Source organism: Equus asinus, chromosome 10, assembly GCF_041296235.1.
Source record: "Equus asinus isolate D_3611 breed Donkey chromosome 10, EquAss-T2T_v2, whole genome shotgun sequence".
Classification (NCBI taxonomy): domain Eukaryota; kingdom Metazoa; phylum Chordata; class Mammalia; order Perissodactyla; family Equidae; genus Equus; species Equus asinus.
Window position 1 is genome coordinate 25,591,247 of NC_091799.1, and position 17,327 is coordinate 25,608,573.

The window sequence follows — 17,327 nt, forward strand, 5'->3', positions numbered from 1 at the left end:
ACTCTGCATGGCCCAGGATCTGTGACAGGTGTGGAAGCAACATCTGATTCAAACTCTGAGCCATGACTCCAGAGGTAAACTTTGACCTGAATAGCCACCCACGTGAAATTATTTCAGCCTCCTAAATACCCCAAACTCCCACACAAATCCACTTCTCCAGCATAGACTTACAGCTTAGTTGGTAGATTTAACGTTTGATCATCTATTTCTGTAGCTGGAAAAGAGCTTTCAAGATCATGTGGCTAGGATCCTTTCCTTTACAGAGAAGAAGCTGAAGCTCTGAGAGTCATAGTCAATGATGGAACCATGCGTTTTCTTGTCTCCTTTTGTGTGTTTCTTCATCGCAATGAGTTTAAGTGTCACTGTTGCCCCAGAACACGGATCTTGAAGAGTGAAAGACTTTCACAGTGATGGGGAATCAAATCACTGCAAGGAAATTTTAAGATCATTTGGGACCATACTGCTCCAGCTGGGAGATGTGCTGCTAGCAGCAGCCCACCTGGTGCCCCAGGGCAGGAAACACGGCGTAGGATGAGCTCCTTAATGAAGCCTGGGCTCCTGGGAGCTTCTAGGAAACATGGGCAGGTTTTATTTGTTTAAGGCCCTCATCTCAAAGTCCATTCTACTCTGCTTCTCTGATTTAGGTAGTTCATGGGATTCATGAATTGCCTTTAGGAGCTACTCTTGTGACACGGTCTCACCTCACTCCCCTGCCCCAATTTGCCACTACACGGCAACCAAAATTTGAGGCTCCCTGGAACTTGAGCAGCAGGCGAAATGGTCTGATGGTTCCTCTTCCTCCACTTTTACAGATCCTGATCTCCACTTCCTGAAACATTAGTATTACTCAGCGCTTTAAGAGGAAAAATATTAATTTAACTTATATGCAATTTGAAACGTGTATGTTCAAATGAGGATATAGTATAGAGAAGACTGCAAGGTTCTCAAGAATTTTTAGTAGAAATAAAACACAAGGCTTTAAAGAAGCATCTGTTTGTGACAGGCTGCCTTGTTCCCTGACCCTTTCCCCAGACCCCTAAGAGATGCTTTAAGTTACGTGAGAAACCTTGAACTGATTTACTCATTTCATTGACGAATGAGGAAACAAAGCCTTTGCATTTAGGTGGTTTGTCTAAGTGGCTACGTGGATAGTGGGGACAACATGGGCTTTGGGGTCCAAAAGACTTGCTTTTGATTTGTGTCTTTTTCAGCTGTGTGACTTTGAACAAAGTTTTCTACCTCTTCCACACAGTTTCTCCAACTGTGAAATGGTTTAAGACAAGATTCTGTGCATATTGAGTAAGATATTGCTTGTAAAATACCCAACACTTAGAAGTTACTCCATAAATGCTAGTTACCTTCCCCTTGTGGCAGAGGCATGAGTACAAGTAAGCTGTTAACTTCCTTTTCCTTTCACTAAGCCAAGTCTCTGGATATATATTTCTGTATTTTTATATCTCACTGCCTATCCTCACATTTAGGTCTTAGTGGCTATTAAAGTAGTGGAGTTTCCATTTTTATTTACCATGTAAACTAATTCCCTCCCTCCTTCTAAGAATTCTGCCACTGGTAAATTTCCACTTATTCATCCTTTAAATTGCTGCTTGCATTCTAACTCTTTCATGAAATGTATTCCTTCTTCTTCTCTGGCCCCAATTCCTTATTTTCACCACCCTCTCAGGGCATTTTGTAAGTTTATCTGCTTTAATACTTAGCATGTTGTGTTGTAATGGTCTGCTCATGGGTCCGTCTCCCACTTGACTATGAGCAAGGACTAAACTTGTTTCCCTTCTGAATTTCTAGCCCCAACACAGTGTCAGGTGTTTGTAGGTGCTCAATAAACAGATGGATGCATGAATGGATGAATTGATGGAATGTATCACTTTGCCCTTCCCCCCTACAAAGGAGAAATCAAAGTCTTAAATGCCTTCAGTGTCTAAGCAAAGTGGACCCTTGACAGTAGGGGAAAATCTGGAGTCAAACAGGGAATGTGTCTATGACCAGCTTCCCTGCCATCTCAGTAGAGAACAGCTCCATCACCACTATTCCCATGACATATCCAGCTCCAAGTTCATTTCCATCCCCACTGCACACTGACCTTCCAGGCTGTGGCTCTCTGTCCGTCTCCCCTCCACATAACCCTCCAATTGCCATCCACCAGTTTGCCTCCTCTGCAATTAGCACCGCCAACTCTGCCTCAGAATGCCAGGCCAGGACGTGGAGTAATTGCCGCTCGAGATTCCTCCTGACACAAATGTTGACATTCTGTTGGCATAACTTTCAATAATGTATGCAGATTGCATCCTTCCAGGGCCATAATTATTACTTCTCGGCAAGAAATAGTCAGGTTATTCCCTGGCTTGATTTCTAGGAGCCAATTTCACTTTCCAAGCTGGCTTGTTTAGAGAAATGAGGAAGCAAAGGAGGGAACAGACATTGGAATGCACCCTAGGGAACAGAGCGGCAGGATGGCCAGGTCTGGGCAGTAGGATGTAGCAGGAAGAACAGTGGACTGGGAATCAGGAGTCCCAGCGTTTCTGCTATCAGTTTGCCATATCCCTTAAAACTTCTGGAGCAGGGTCCCAGGAATAGGTTTTTTGAAAGATCCTCAGATTATTCCTAAACGTAGTAAAGGATCTCCTTTGGAGGAAGTTCAAGGCACCCCAACCTCACTTTACTTCCATGAATAACGCACTTTGATATGAGTTGAAGGCTTAATGGAATCTATAGGGACACAGGGTTGACCTGTAGTGCTAGGTTAGAGACTCTTATACAAGTACAAATGTTACACACTACTGGTTTTCATTGTTTACTCTGTATCCTGTAGCTGGAAAATATTCATCACACATTGGAAAAAATATTATCACCTCTTGATCTTTGCATGTTCCAGTTAAATCATCAGCTCTTTGCACCTGTAGAATAAAGAAGTCTAGACTTTTGTACAATAAAGTTGGAAATAGGCCCATGTTCTGTATTAAAATTAAAAGACTGAAACAGATCCCAATAGTCTCACAAGGTCTATTAGCATGTAAAATTGTTTCCAGTCTATTTTGTGACTTTTTCTATTAGTATCCTAGAACTGGAATTTTATTTGAACAGTTTGGACTCTTTATTTATTCTGCTTGAGTTCAGCTTGGGATTCATTGAGATCTCTAGGGCTTTTTCTAATTTCTTTGTACTTGACTAAGCCTTTGTTATTTTTTTTCTCTATGTGAGAAAAGATATGTGATGACATATTGCTTGGTCACTGGCATATAGTAGGTGCTCAAAAATAAAGCTGTTAGTTGAAATTGAGTGGGACTTTAGCAGGATTGGATAATAATTTCTTTAAAGGATGGGACTACTTTGCATTCTTGAATTTGCATCCTATCTTGAGGCTTCAGAGAAACAATCTGTGTATAGGCAATGGTGGCCAAACTCTGAATTATTCCCAGAGAAAGCGGTCATTTACCACCTATTTGTGTTTTTCCCCTTGGGTCTTTGGAGAAAGAAGTAGACTCAGAGAAATGAGAAGGATAAACAGCATCTGGCCTGGCTCCCCATTCAGGAGAAAATTGTTCCCAGCTGAATTTTCAGGCCCCTTTAGTCCAATAAAGACTTCATGATTCCACCCATGACGTGTGTGGCTTCTCCCAAATGGGGACTGAGGGATGAAAGTACATCAAACCTTCTCTTCTCCTTACCTATTCTCATTTTACAAAAAACTCACCAAATCATAAACTCTGCAGGATGTCTCCCTCAGGGCCTTTTCTTCTCTTGCCACCTCCACCGTCACTCTGGCCTCCTGGGCTTCTGGCTGTCACTGCTGGAGCTCTGTTGTCCAAATGTGTGAGGCAGTAGGTCCAGAAGCCCTCACTAAAGCTGCTCATTAATTTACTTGATGGGCTGACTCCAGATTCAGCCAGACCTATTAGGAGATGATGGTTCATTGGTGCTTCAGCCCTTCTGTAATGAAGTGAGAATCCATGGGTTCCCATGGCTGCCTGGATGAATAACAGGGAGTGGATAGCACTCCCCGCCCCCCCAAGCCTTGGCTCTCTCTTGGAAATAGAACTAGAGTTGAAGGTCCAAACACCTCCTTTCTCAGAATCATGCACATAAAACTTCCATAAAGAAACACAAGAGTATTTTCACCATCCATCTTCTAGCCATGTATGTCTCATACTCAGATATGTCTGTTGGCTCCCCCGTCTAACCAGAGAGTAAAATCTAAACTACCAAGCATGAACTGCAAGAACCTGACTTCAAATCTTTCTTTTGCCTTTAAAGTTCATTTGCCTTTAAATTCTACTCTCAATCCCTACATTACAGTCAAGTCAGACTCCCATTCTACACTAACATGTGCCCTTTGCATTCTCAATCACATCCCTTTACAAACCCAATTTCCTCAACATAGAATGCCCTCTCTTGACCTCACCATTTCAATCTATCAAAATCCTGCATGAAAGACCCAGAGAAATGTCATGTCCTCACTATAAAACATTCTTATTTCCTCTAATAGAAAGTAATTTCCCTTTATTATTTTTTGTCTTATTCTATTCAACCTGGACTTGGAGTTGTAGAATTGTGTTTCTTAAAAGTCTCCCATTAGGGGATTGTGAACTCCTTGTATAAAGTCAATCCTATCTTATTTATCTCTCTCCTCCATGGTGCCAAATATGGAATCTTGAATATTTGAATGGTTCAGGAAGTACTTAAATTGAACATCACTCTGTGCTATCCTCAGGACCTATTTTATATGATAAGCCATCCCAGGACTACTCCAAGGACTGACTCTAAAAGAGTATATGTTATCCTTGGGGTCACTACCTCAGAAGATTGGAATAGGTTCAGGACTTTTCTAATTTTCCCTGAATAATTCAATATGGATCACCAAATTATCTTGAACTTTTTGGTTGACCCAAACTGAACTATTCTGCAGGGGATTTGCATCTCATTTTTCACAATCTTTGTGTGTTCTCTAACTTAGTATACTACTGCTTAATGATTGAATTGTAAGGCAGCACATGAGGCATTTTAATTTATCCTCTGGTCTCTACCTTAAGCAGCAGCTAAGCCATCCTCAAAAGATGGCCCAGTCATATTCACCTACTAGAGCTTAAGCTGCACCATGCATCCTCCCCTTTCCTCCCTGACCCAGCAAGTAGATAATACCATCAAACATGTTTTATTAGGAAAAATATTCCTGGAATCTCATTTTTCTAGGTTCATTTGTTCATTTATTCATCCTTACATTCAATAAATATGAAATGAACATATATCATGTAATCACAGATACCAGATATCTAGTGTACTTGAGCATCCCCCTACAAAAAACTTTTTGGTGCCTTTCAATTATCCATAGAATAAGATGAAAACTTTTTATCTTGCCACATCTCCAGGCACAAATACAATGGCTCCTCTGAAATCCATCCTGGGCCACTCTCTGCCTGCTTATTTTTCTGCCTATGAGCCAATGCACCAGCCATTCCTCATTCCTGAAATTTGTCCCAACTCCATCTCTCCCCAGTCTCACAATTCCTACGGCTGTTTCCTATACGTTTGTTTCAACTTATATGAAAAGTCCTCTAAAAGCCTTTTCTGAGTCTAATGACTGGGTTATTGGCTCCTCTTCTGTGTTCCTACAGCCTCAAATACTTTTCTTTACCATAACACTTAACATCGTGGTATTATACATTCTGTTTATTTGCTTTTCCCTCCCATTAGATTGTAAGATTTCTGAGGCTAGAGATCATGTTTTGTTTTTCCTGGAGTTCTTATAATTAAGCCCCATGCTTGCAAATAGTAGATGCTCAAAATATTTATTTGCCAGATAGATGGATAGTTTTGGCGCTATTCCAGCAAAACAAATACAGTAAGTCATATCCCTGCTTCAGAGAGTTCATATATAGTGAGAAAGACAGAATGTAAACAGAGCAATTATAATACATTGTGGTAGTTTCTACAATGGAGCCTGAATGAATGGAGGACTAGCATGTGCCTGGCAACTTCTCAGGGACAAGGTGGACAACGGCTAGGAGGATTCCTTCTAGGTCAGTGAGGATTTAGCACCACGGACAGCAACATAATGTTCTCTCGTGGACATTTGCCCCGGAGCCCTGGTTCCTATAGCAGTTTATACATTGATGTACACCCACAGTTTTTATTCCTGTAAGCCAAGTTTCCTTATGAGGTCGTGTGTAACTTTTATATACTCTTTCTATACCCTGATTTGATTTTCCCTGAATTCTAGTATAAGTGCTATGACCGTACCCTCTCATGCATGGACCCTTTACTTCTCAGTTACCTGCTTGTATTTTGAGTGTCCTCTTCTTACAATGTCCAGACACAGAATGAGTCTCTCCACTTTGCCCTGGGTTCAGATATGGTTGTGGCATTTGGGCATTGCGTGTTGCCCACCTGGTTGTATTTCTACTGTTGGCATTAGTTCTCCCAGCACTTGAATATTCATAGGAGAAAACCTGGGAAAAGAGATCAATGTCCAGATAACAGCCAAAGTTTCTGAATCATAGTTTGATCTGACGGCCCTGAGGCTGCTCATGCTCTTAAGGCCTGATGGAATGCACAGCTCTTGGTCATGAAGTGGGGATCTCAAAGGCACTCCAGATCTTTGTGAGTGTGAAAAAGCTGATTCTTCCTAACAGTAATCAAAAGAGCCAACTTTTTAAGTGTTACTGAAATAATAAATCAGTATTAGGGATGTTAGTACTCATTTAGCATCCCCAGACCATTTTTCTGTTCCAGGACTACACAGGAAGTTCCAAAGCCAAAGATACTCAGCTTCTGTCATATATCCTAGAAAAGGGTAGATATATTAAGGATCAATAATTAAAATAGAGTGTATTTCTGAGAACTATGGGTTGTGCATGGGACACTGTGGAGCACATGTCTTTCTTGTGTGTAAGAGTACATATTTACAGGGAAGTCTTGCTGGGAAGTCAAGGCAGAACTGAGTCTGAAAGGATAAAAAGAAGTTATTCAGGTTAAGAGGAGGTAAATGTTTCTTTATGAAACAGGAAGTACAGAAGTAAAGGCACAGAGGAAGAAAGCAGTGAGGAGTGTGTGTGTGCGTGTGTGTGAAACACAAGGAGATCTGTGTTGGATATTGGACAGTACAGTGTGAGTCAAAACATGACAAGAAATGAGGCTGAAGAGCACACTAGGAGCCAGTTAATGGAGGGTCTTTAGTGTCAAGCTCATTAGTTTGGAATTTACACCGAGAGTAGTGAGGAACTGCTGAAGGGTTGCAAGCAAGAGGATATCATGGCCAGATTTATTTTATAAAGATAAGTACAGGGTAAGCCTCATGCTAAGTCCATGTCCCTCTGTTCCTTCCCTGCCTCTTAAAAACCACAGCTCCCTAGGATCAGTATAATCTCTCCTACACCTAGGTCCTAAATCCCCATGGTAGTTCCCTCCTTCCTGAGCAGAGAGGGAGAACAGCTGGTCACCATCCCACTTGAAAACTATTCTTGCGATGTTTCCCAAAATGTGCTATATGTCTCATTCAAATTGGATTTATTCTGGTTTCCACAATCAGTGCCCTAGTTAGCTGTTCCATCAGTGGTTCCTTGATGGATGCAGCACAGTCTCGGGATCTTGGGATGCATTGGATGGTGAAGAGCATTGGATTACTGTCCCTTAGGAAATGAGCACAGTCATCCCTCTAGCTAATCAATTAAAGCCATCCCCATCATTGCCTCTTTAAATTCTCACACAACCACTTACATTTCTTTACTTTACAAGGAACTTTATCATTATCTATATAACATAGCTTCTCAAGGAAGGCAGGGTAGAGATATTATACCCATTTAATAGATGAAGAAAAGAGACATACCAGATCACCAAGGGCAGTAGAAAGAAGACCAAATGGAGAAGCAGGGTACCTAAATTCTTGTCCTGCCTCAGTCATCCACTAGCTGTGAAATATTGGTAAAATGAGAGTATATGTCTATTCTAAGACTGAAAAATCAAGGAGTTTGGTTTTATTCATTCGTTCAACATCTATTTATTGAGTATCCACTTTGTGCCAGGATTTGTTCTAAAGAGAAGTAAACCAAATAGAACTATCCCCATGGAGCATACATTTGAGCTAGGGAGTTAGAAAATAAACAGATAAATAAGGGAAAATACAATATCAGTCATAAAAGTATGATGAAAACCACAAAGCATGTGATGGGATATTATGCTAGATGGTGCTATTTTATAGAGAGTGATAAGAGATTGCCTCTCTGAAGAGGTAACTTTTAAACAGAAAACTGATTGAAGACAAAGAATGAGGCATTTTCCTGGTGGAAAGATTTCCAGGTTGAGCAAACAGCATGTTCAAACTTCCTGAGGGGGATATGTGCTTGACATGATCTAAGAACAGCAAAGACAGGGTGGCAGAGGCCAGACCATGTAGGGTCTTGCAAGCCAGGGTGGGGACTTTGCATTCTGCTCTAGGATGACAGGATGCCATTAGAGGATTTGAGAAGGGATTACTATGATCAGATTTAGCTTTTAAAAAATGCCACTCTGGCTGCTGTTGGATGATGGGACATTCATTGATTGGGAAGCCAAAAGGGCAGCCCAAACACCCTTCAGAGGTGGTTGTACTAGCCTCTATGAATAATCAGGGTTGTGATCCCTTCCAACCCTAAATTTCCTTACCTTGCTGCAGGCTATGTATGGCCAAACTAGGATTGAAATCCAGCCGTTTGAACTGTGTCCTAATGCATTCTCCCTTCCAATTTACTCAATATAGTTCAAATGAGCCAGTTTTATTCTCTGACCTTTCCTAAGCCATTCAGAGTTTCTTGTTACCAAGTTGTCACCCAGTATTTCAGAAAAAAGTCCATGTACATATTCTGGAGCCCCCAAGTGTGATTTCTGAAGGCAGCAATATGTACAAAGGAGAGCATTATGCTTCTCACCTCCACATCTTTGCTCACACTATTTCCTCTGCTCAGAATGCTGATGCTAATCCTTCCAATCCTTCAAAGCCAGATAAAATAAATCCTGCATCCTTAGGGAGGCCTTTTCCAATCATCAGAGCCCACAGTCTTCTCTTTATATATCAACTACCAGCTCTGTACCAGGTTCTAGGTGCTGGCGATTCAGCAGTGAAGGAGTCAGGTATGGTTCCTGCCCTCATGCAATTTTCCTCCATATGATAATACTGATAATTAAAATGCCAACAAATAAATGAGCTAATGTCCGACAGTGATATAGCAGGAATGAGGAGTGTGTCATGAAAGAAAGCACTTGTAAGGGTATTTTAGATAGAGTGATCAGGAAGGTCTCTTTCTTCCCAGGCTCCTTATCTGTTTAATGAAAATAATACTCACAAAGTTGCATTGATTGAGAAGCCATGCTAAAGCTCCCAACCAAATTCCTTACATATAGTGTACAGCTGATAAATGTTATTAGGCTCTGAGTGAAAGAGGAAAGGAGAACAGATAGTAATAGAGAAAAGAAATAGGAAAGAGAGAGGAAGAAAATAAGCTCCTATCTTGGTGCCAAAGGTATCTGAGAGGACATATTGTCAAGCAAATGTATCCTATTTCTGCCTCTGCAAAATGTGTTTCCACAGTACAGTGACAATGGGATGCAGAGTGAGCACCTCTGACTGGGGCTGTGGAACATGTTTTCAGTTTGTCACCACAGATCGGGTCCTCCTACGTACCATGGGGGACACAGACCACCCATTGGTGGGGTGCCCAAGGGTCCTGAAGAAAGGGATGGGAAGAGGTCAAGGTTGTCTCCTTGTCACTCTAAATGATCTGGGATTCTGCATTCCATGGTCAAGTAGTGGAAGTGGAGACTCATTTCCTCCATCAACAATTCCAGTTTCCAATTAATATTCTAGGAAGAGAGAACAGACATAGGCCTCTGGGGAAAACTGTCACTACTCGGTGGTATTTGTTAAAATTAGCTGATGGGCTGCCTTCTTTATCCCGATAGAGACCATGAAAAGCTCACATCTACATTCATCCCTCTGACAACCCCCCCCCCCCCACACACACACCAATCATGTTACACGGCTGAATAAAATGTGACTTTTCTCCTAAGTAATTGATGTTCTGTTTCATTCCCTGAAGTAGTGTAGACATAGCAGAGGAGATGGCATCTATCTTCCTTGTTACTGGTTCTAATGAAATATCCCCTGGTTGACTACTTACAAAAACGAGGGTGATAAGGATGAGCCCCTAGTGTACCATACCTGACCCATGGTACTGATAACTCCTATTTAAAGAAGGGAGATGAAGAAAAGAGAGGATGGACAGGGAGAGAAGCCAGGCTGTGGCCATATTCACTCACTCACTCACCCACCCACCCTTCTATCCACCTATCTATCTATTTATTTATTTTTTACTAACTCACCTATTAATTCATTCTTTCACTCACTCACTCACTTTCTTTGGTTACAAGCAATCCAATTCTGAATACTTTAAGAAAACAAAGGAGTGGGTATTGGAATAAGACAAAACAATTCAGGGTCCAAGAGCTAGAAAGATTGTTACAGGTTGAATTGTGCCACCCCCATTCATACATTGAATTCTTAACCCCCAGTACCTCAGAATGTGATCTTTTTTGGAAATGGAATCATTGCAGTGTTATTAGTTTAGCTAAGATGAGGTCATACTGGAGTCCGATGAGCCCCTAATCCAATATGACTGGTGTCCTTATCAAAAGGGGACGTTTGGACACAGAGACAGACATGTATAAAGAGAATATGACATGAAAAGACACAGGGAGAAGACAGCCTCTGCAATCTGAGGAGAGAGGCCTGGAAAAACCCTCATCTCACAGCCTTCAGGAGAAACCAGCCTTGTTGACACCTTGATCTTGGACTTCTAGGCTCTTGAGTGACGAGGCAATGAATTTCTGCTGTTTAAGCCACCCATTTCGTTGTATTTTGTTATGGTCACCCTACCAAACCAATAAAATGGTAGATATAAGAGTTAGCAAAAACAAACAAAACAAAACCCATGAAGAAAACAGGATGGTTCCAGGGACTTCAGCAGTTCGATCCCTGTGATCTTCCTTGTGAAGCTCACCATGAGGAGACTCAGCTCCAGCTGTCTCCCATCACTCTGTGTCCCCATTGTGATTCCCACAGCGGGACTCTAATTGGCCCACCTTTATCAAGTGTCTCTGCCTTTGTATCAATTAGCCTTGACTAGCAGAGAACGAGTGGCACACACATAGCCACTAAGGAGTCTCGAAGAATTCAGCAAAACCCTGAGATCTACTACGTTCACATTGGGCACCTGCTCTAGTCCCAGGTCTGAGCTAAGTTCTGGGGAAACTGTCTTCAAGGCAATTTTACTTGGTGGGAGAAACAAAACATTTTGCCCGTCTAACTAGCTAGAAAGGGAACCATGAGCTATAAGCGATGCCGGTGTCGGGGCAGGAGTTTACAGATGACTTCCATAGGAGCTCAGGTTGAAGTTTCATGAAGAGGTGGTATCAAATTTAGACCTTGAGGTGTGGATAAAATTTGGACCTGAAGATATTAAGTGAAAGATTTTATAAAGAAGAGCACAAGCGGAGACATGGACGTGACAAAGTTATCCATAACGGAGGGCATGGAAGTCCATCTAGCAGGGACTGAGTGAGACAGAGCAGTGGTAAGTTCATTCAGAAACACTGTAGCCAGATCACAAAGGCTTAGATTGCTGGCGTGGGGACTTGAACTTTGTTGAGCTGATAGTGGGGTGTCGGCGTACGCTTCTGACAAGGGCAGTGCTGTGATTATAACTGTGCTTTAGGAAGATAAGGTCAGCAGTGGTGGGTAGGATAGATCAGCTCTAGGAAAGTGAAGGCAGAGACATCAATAAAGAGTAAGCTTAGCGCAGGTAAATAGGCAAGAGAGGAGAGGATGGGTATCAGAATGAGTTCTGTGCACTTGACCCACACTTTCCTGCCTCTGTGACGCTGGCCTTGCTGAAACCACCATCTGGAATGTTCTATTTCCATCTTCTCTGCCTTGCAAGGCTCCCTGAGTCAACCTTCTCCATGAAGCACTGTCTGAATTTCTCATCCGGCAGGAATTTCTTCCTCCTCTGAACCCTTCTAGTGCTTTAACTGTACTGCCTTTCACAGACCCTAAAACTTTTGTTCAAGAATTTATTCACGAAACAATTAGCAGATGCTAATTGTGTGCGTGCCAGACACTGTGTATTAGGCAGTGAGGCTCAAGAGTGAAGCAGCTAGCCTCTGTTGGTGTATAGAAAATCTTTTTGCACAATTCCAGCTTCTCCCACTAGATTAGAAGATGTTTGAAGAAAGAGACCATACCTACCTTACCCTCTGTGTCTGACAATGCCCCACTCACTGTGTCAACTCCCAATACATTGGCCAAATCGATGACCAATAGCAACACCTTCTTTTTCAATCAAGTGCTTTATTTCACATTAACCATATAAACCCGTAAATATAGACTCTATGACCTTGAACACAGTCACTTGTCACTTGCTTGGGCTGAGCTTCTAAAAAGGAAAGGATAGGTTGATTGATTCTTTATCTTAATTACAAATCTTTTTATGCTTTTCTATGCCTATAATCTTGTGTTATATACCTGAAATGTCTGCTTACAAGTACCTCTCGATGGTGATTGAACATTCAACACCGAGCTCAGAGGAGCGACAAATGGCCTCATTATTCCTTATGGCATCTTGGAGATGCAGCTCAGAGACAGGCATCGTTTTCTATGCTTCTTAACTGAAGAAACAGGAGCCTAGGTAGGTCTAGTGGAGGGGCTGAGGGCACAGAACTGCTCACACATTCGAACCCAGAGCCATTTCTTGATAGAGACAGGTCAGAAAGACCACCAAGCTTAGCCCCCTGTTTACAGATAGGGAAACTCCGGCCTGGGATGAGCACATAACTCAAGGTCTAGAGCGAGTTAGCAGAAAGCCTGGGCCTCAAGCTGCTTCTCCTCTTCCATCATCGATGACAAAATCTCACTCCAGACTCTTGCCATTCAACACTCAGAAGATAACTTCCTTTCCTCCCAATAAAAACAACTTGTGGGGCTGGCCCCGTGGCCGAGTGGTTAAGTTCGCGCGCTCCGCTGCAGGCGTCCCAGTGTTTCGTTGGTTCGAATCCTGGGCGCGGACATGGCACTGCTCATCAGACCACGCTGAGGCAGCTTCCCACATACCACAACTAGAAGAACACACAATGAGAAATATACAACTATGTACTGGGGGGCTTTGGGGAGAAAAAGGAAAAAATAAAATCTTTAAAAAAAAAACAAAAAAAAACAACTTGTCCAAAATTGCACTACCTACACTCCTAGTCTCTGTACATGTTTTCATCTTTTAATGTGCCTTTACCCCACCGTCAGGTCCCCAGGGGTCTCTTAGTGCCCCCAGCTCCTAGTGCCAGGAAAAGACGTGGGATGAAAAAATTGATATTAAAGTATTAATGATTTCGAATTCACAGAACTTCAAACATTTAAAATTCTTTCATGCAGCCATCCATCCAGTGAAAGGATGCCTCCACAGTCTCTGTAAGTGATGATCACCTTAGGTGATCATTAAGATCCTGCTTACCTGCCTCTAAGAAGGTGAGCTCACTACGTTTTGAGTCAACCCATTGCATCAGTGGACAACTCTTACTTTTTAAAACACTTTAAAGCTGAAGCTTGCCTCTTAGTAGCTTTTATTCATTGGCCCTGCCTTCTGGGGACACATAGAATAAGCGTGTTTCCAATCCACATAGAAAGTTTTAAGATATTTTAAGACAACTGTCAAGCTATTTAGTCAGCCTTTGCTTTTCCAGGCCAAAAACATTCTCAGTTCTTTCAAAAGATCTTCTTGTGGAATGAGTTCTATCCTCTCATTATTCAATTCACTTGTCAAAAACTCATTCTGGCCTTTCAATGCTCCTTTCAAAATGTGGCCTCCAGTACTGAATCTGTAACTCCAGTTGAGGTGTGCCTGTGGTTTCACCTCCTTCATTCTCGTTCTTATGCCTCTATTACTATGGCCATAATGCCCACTTATTTTGTTTGTCTGGAGCCTCTTGTTAAACTAACTATTTGTACAAACTACCAGTTTTTTTTCATAAGGGCTGTGGCAAAGCCACATTTTCCATTTAATTATAAAGAACCTCTCCCAGGGATATTTGCTTTCTGAGGGACATTTACATAGTTTGGAAAACATTATACTCCAAGGAACAGCTTCATAATGGCAGACATTTAGACACTGTGATGTCCAGGAGAGGCGACTATTTTGACATGAGAGTTCTCCTTTACTGCTCTTTCTCCTACTTCTTCCACCCCCAATCCCTGTTTGCATCCCCTGTGTACCAGAGGAACGATGGGATAGCCCACGGAGGCATTGCAGGCTTTTACTCAAGTCTTCTTCTCAAACATGGAAATACTGATTCCAAAAATACATAATTAGCCATAAATCCATGTAACTGTCTCCCAAGTGGCCTCAAGTCCTGCATCGCTCGCGGTCATGGATTTTTACGGATATTTCATTAACGCTCGAAGATGGCACTTTCTTGCTGATGATTGCCTAACATTTAATAAACACAGCCCAAGAGTTTTACAACCTGTTAACTTGCAAGTGGCAGTAATTAACCAAAAATGATAAATAATTAAGGCCTAATTACATGGTATCAGTCATTTCATTTTCCAGCCTGTGTAGTAAGTGGGTTTGAACTGCCGAACAGGGCTCTTTCTCTATCCCTCTGCCATCGTCTGAGCAGGGCTTGGGAGCGCTGGGGCCACTCATGCCTTTATGGGGGAGATAAGGGGGAAACTGGCTCATTAGATCAGTAATTAGACTGTTTCTCTCACCAAGGCACATTCACTTGGAATTGTTTGCATGCTTTGGGTTTGGAAGAAGAACAAATGGCCGCACAAGCGATCCCTGGCTTCTCTGAGTGAGAATAAAGAAGGATGCCTGGCGAATGCAGTCTGTGAGGCACAGAAGAACAAGTGTGGCTGCCAGAGGCAGGCTCTCTGAGCTCTCCTCCAATATGCTGCGGGGCCCCAGGCAAGATACCTTTTCTATCTAAGTGTGGGTGGGTGTTAAAGCAAACAAAATATTGGGGGCTCGCTAATTGAAAAGTCCAGAAGAGAAACATTTCCTCATGTGGCTGGTTACGGGTGCCCAAAGAATACCATTGACATCTCTCTTTTCATCTTTCAACCAGGCTTCTTTTGTGTTGACCTCATTCCCAGACTGAAGGTCCCCTTGTGGTCACAGATGGATTCTATCACATTCTGAGGCTACATCGTCTCAGGTTCATGTCCAGGAGGAAGGGAGGGAGCTAGGTCAGTTTTATCAAAATGAATAGCAATGTAAATGAAGGTGATGATGGTGATGCTGCTGAGGGAGAAGATGAGACTGCCAGCAAGCAGTTTTGAGCACTTCCTACTGTTCAAGAAATTAGATAAAACATATTACAGTCATTATCTCACTTAAACCTCACAGTAAGACGATGAGATAGGGACCATTTTCATTCCCATTTTACAGATGGAGAACTTCGTCTAGAAGGATTCATTTACACAGCTGTGAAGTGGTGGAACTGGGAATCGAACACCACTGTCCTCCCTCGCTGACTTGCGTAACAATTGGCAGACTGCTTTGATATTCAGGACCTCATTAGGCCCTCAGCAAGAATCCTTGTACAATGGGTATGAGTATATCCATCTGCATTTTACAGATGGACCTATAACCCATTTGCAAGAGGTTATACACAGGCACAAGGCACAGCTGCTTCTGAAAAATAAGGGATTAGATCAGATCAGCAGTTTTCAGACTTTGATCCTCAGGTCCTGAAGTTCATCAGAGAGAGCTGCCTCAGGAAAACGGGGCTGAATCCATATGGCCCTTGAAGTCCTTACCCCTGAATTAAGTTAGGGTAGCTCAGCTTAGGTTAAATTTACATATTGAGCTTTTTCTTAAATGACTTCTGTTAGAAACTGTTAGAAGAAGAAAAAGGTGTTACACTCCAACAGATTAAGATCCTTTCAAGCTCCTGACTGCTGCGAGTCCACAGACATTTCTTGAGTCTCCTACCTGGGCAGACTCCCTGGGTCCTTGTCCACCCTGAGAAGCAGCAGGAGAGGAATATCCAGCAGCTACGGTTTCATCATCAAATGAGTGGTAGGCAGGCAGGAGAGTGGATTTGGACTTTTCTGTGATATATGATTGCAAGTAGGGCAGGACTGGACTCAGGGAATGCTGGGGTGGAGATGGCAGTATCTCCAGGGATTGGCTTAAGTGATCACAGACGGCCCTTCCCCAAGGCAGTGTGGGGTAGTTACAGACAACAGGTCTGACCCTGGCTGTATTACAAATTTACTCTAGGACACTAGGACATTGTGTTGTCTCTTCCAGTTTCAGTTGCATCTCTTCCCCTCCTAGACTATGTCCCATGAGGGAGAGGGGCCCTGGCTGTCCCCGTGCTCAGTGAAGTGCCCACACTTAGGTGATCAATAGTTATTTGTTAGGTCCTCATTTAAGAGGAAGGGGTTGTACCATGATGAATGGGGTCCCTCCCAGATTCTGGTCCTCCTGGAGAGTGTTTGGACTCCACTGTGTAAGCATAAGTGTTGGGAGTTTTGTCTTTGGATGAGCAGTTGGTGACTGTCAGGTTAGGAAGAAGACTGCACCTGAGGAGAAGCTTAGAGCTCTGCTCCATCCTCACCAGGTGAGGGAAGAGGAGGGAACACAGATGCAGCCCCAGATGCAGGGAATCAGTGTTCTGGTCCAGAGAGGAGCGAGTTCTGGGTGCTCCGAAGACTGATTGCCACGCCCTCTCACTATGTTCTACATCAAGCTTAAAGCTTGGGTGTAAGAAATTAAGAAGATGAGAACAGGCCTCCAGAGAATGAGCAGGCATCCATCTGTCCGCCTGCCTCCCTGGAGTCCTATAGTCCAAGAGATGAAAGACTCGGTTGCGTATTTTGCATCAGGGGTTGGAAGGATCGTGCTGCTTGCAGTAAACAGCATCTGTTGCTAAGTTCATGGGAGGACTGTGGCTCATTCCTGGGAAGGAGGTTAGGAAATACTTGACTTATCAAGAAGCTAGGAACACCCCCCAGAAGATCTCCCCTGGTTCACCCCTCCAAAACATACACTATCTCATGCCCTTAAGAGACGAGGTTTGGACAGTTTAAAACGTTATGGTTAGCAGTGGTGCAGAGAATCCCAGATGGCCCTAGGAATCTGGTTCTGCCTCTATTAAGAAGGTGTTGGGTAACCTTGGGTGGCCTGCTAGACCTCTCTGGTGCAGTTTTTGTCAAGTGAGAAGACTACCGCTCATTGTGCCTCTACCCTCCGGGAAGCTAATTAATAACTCAGCCTGGCAGAAAA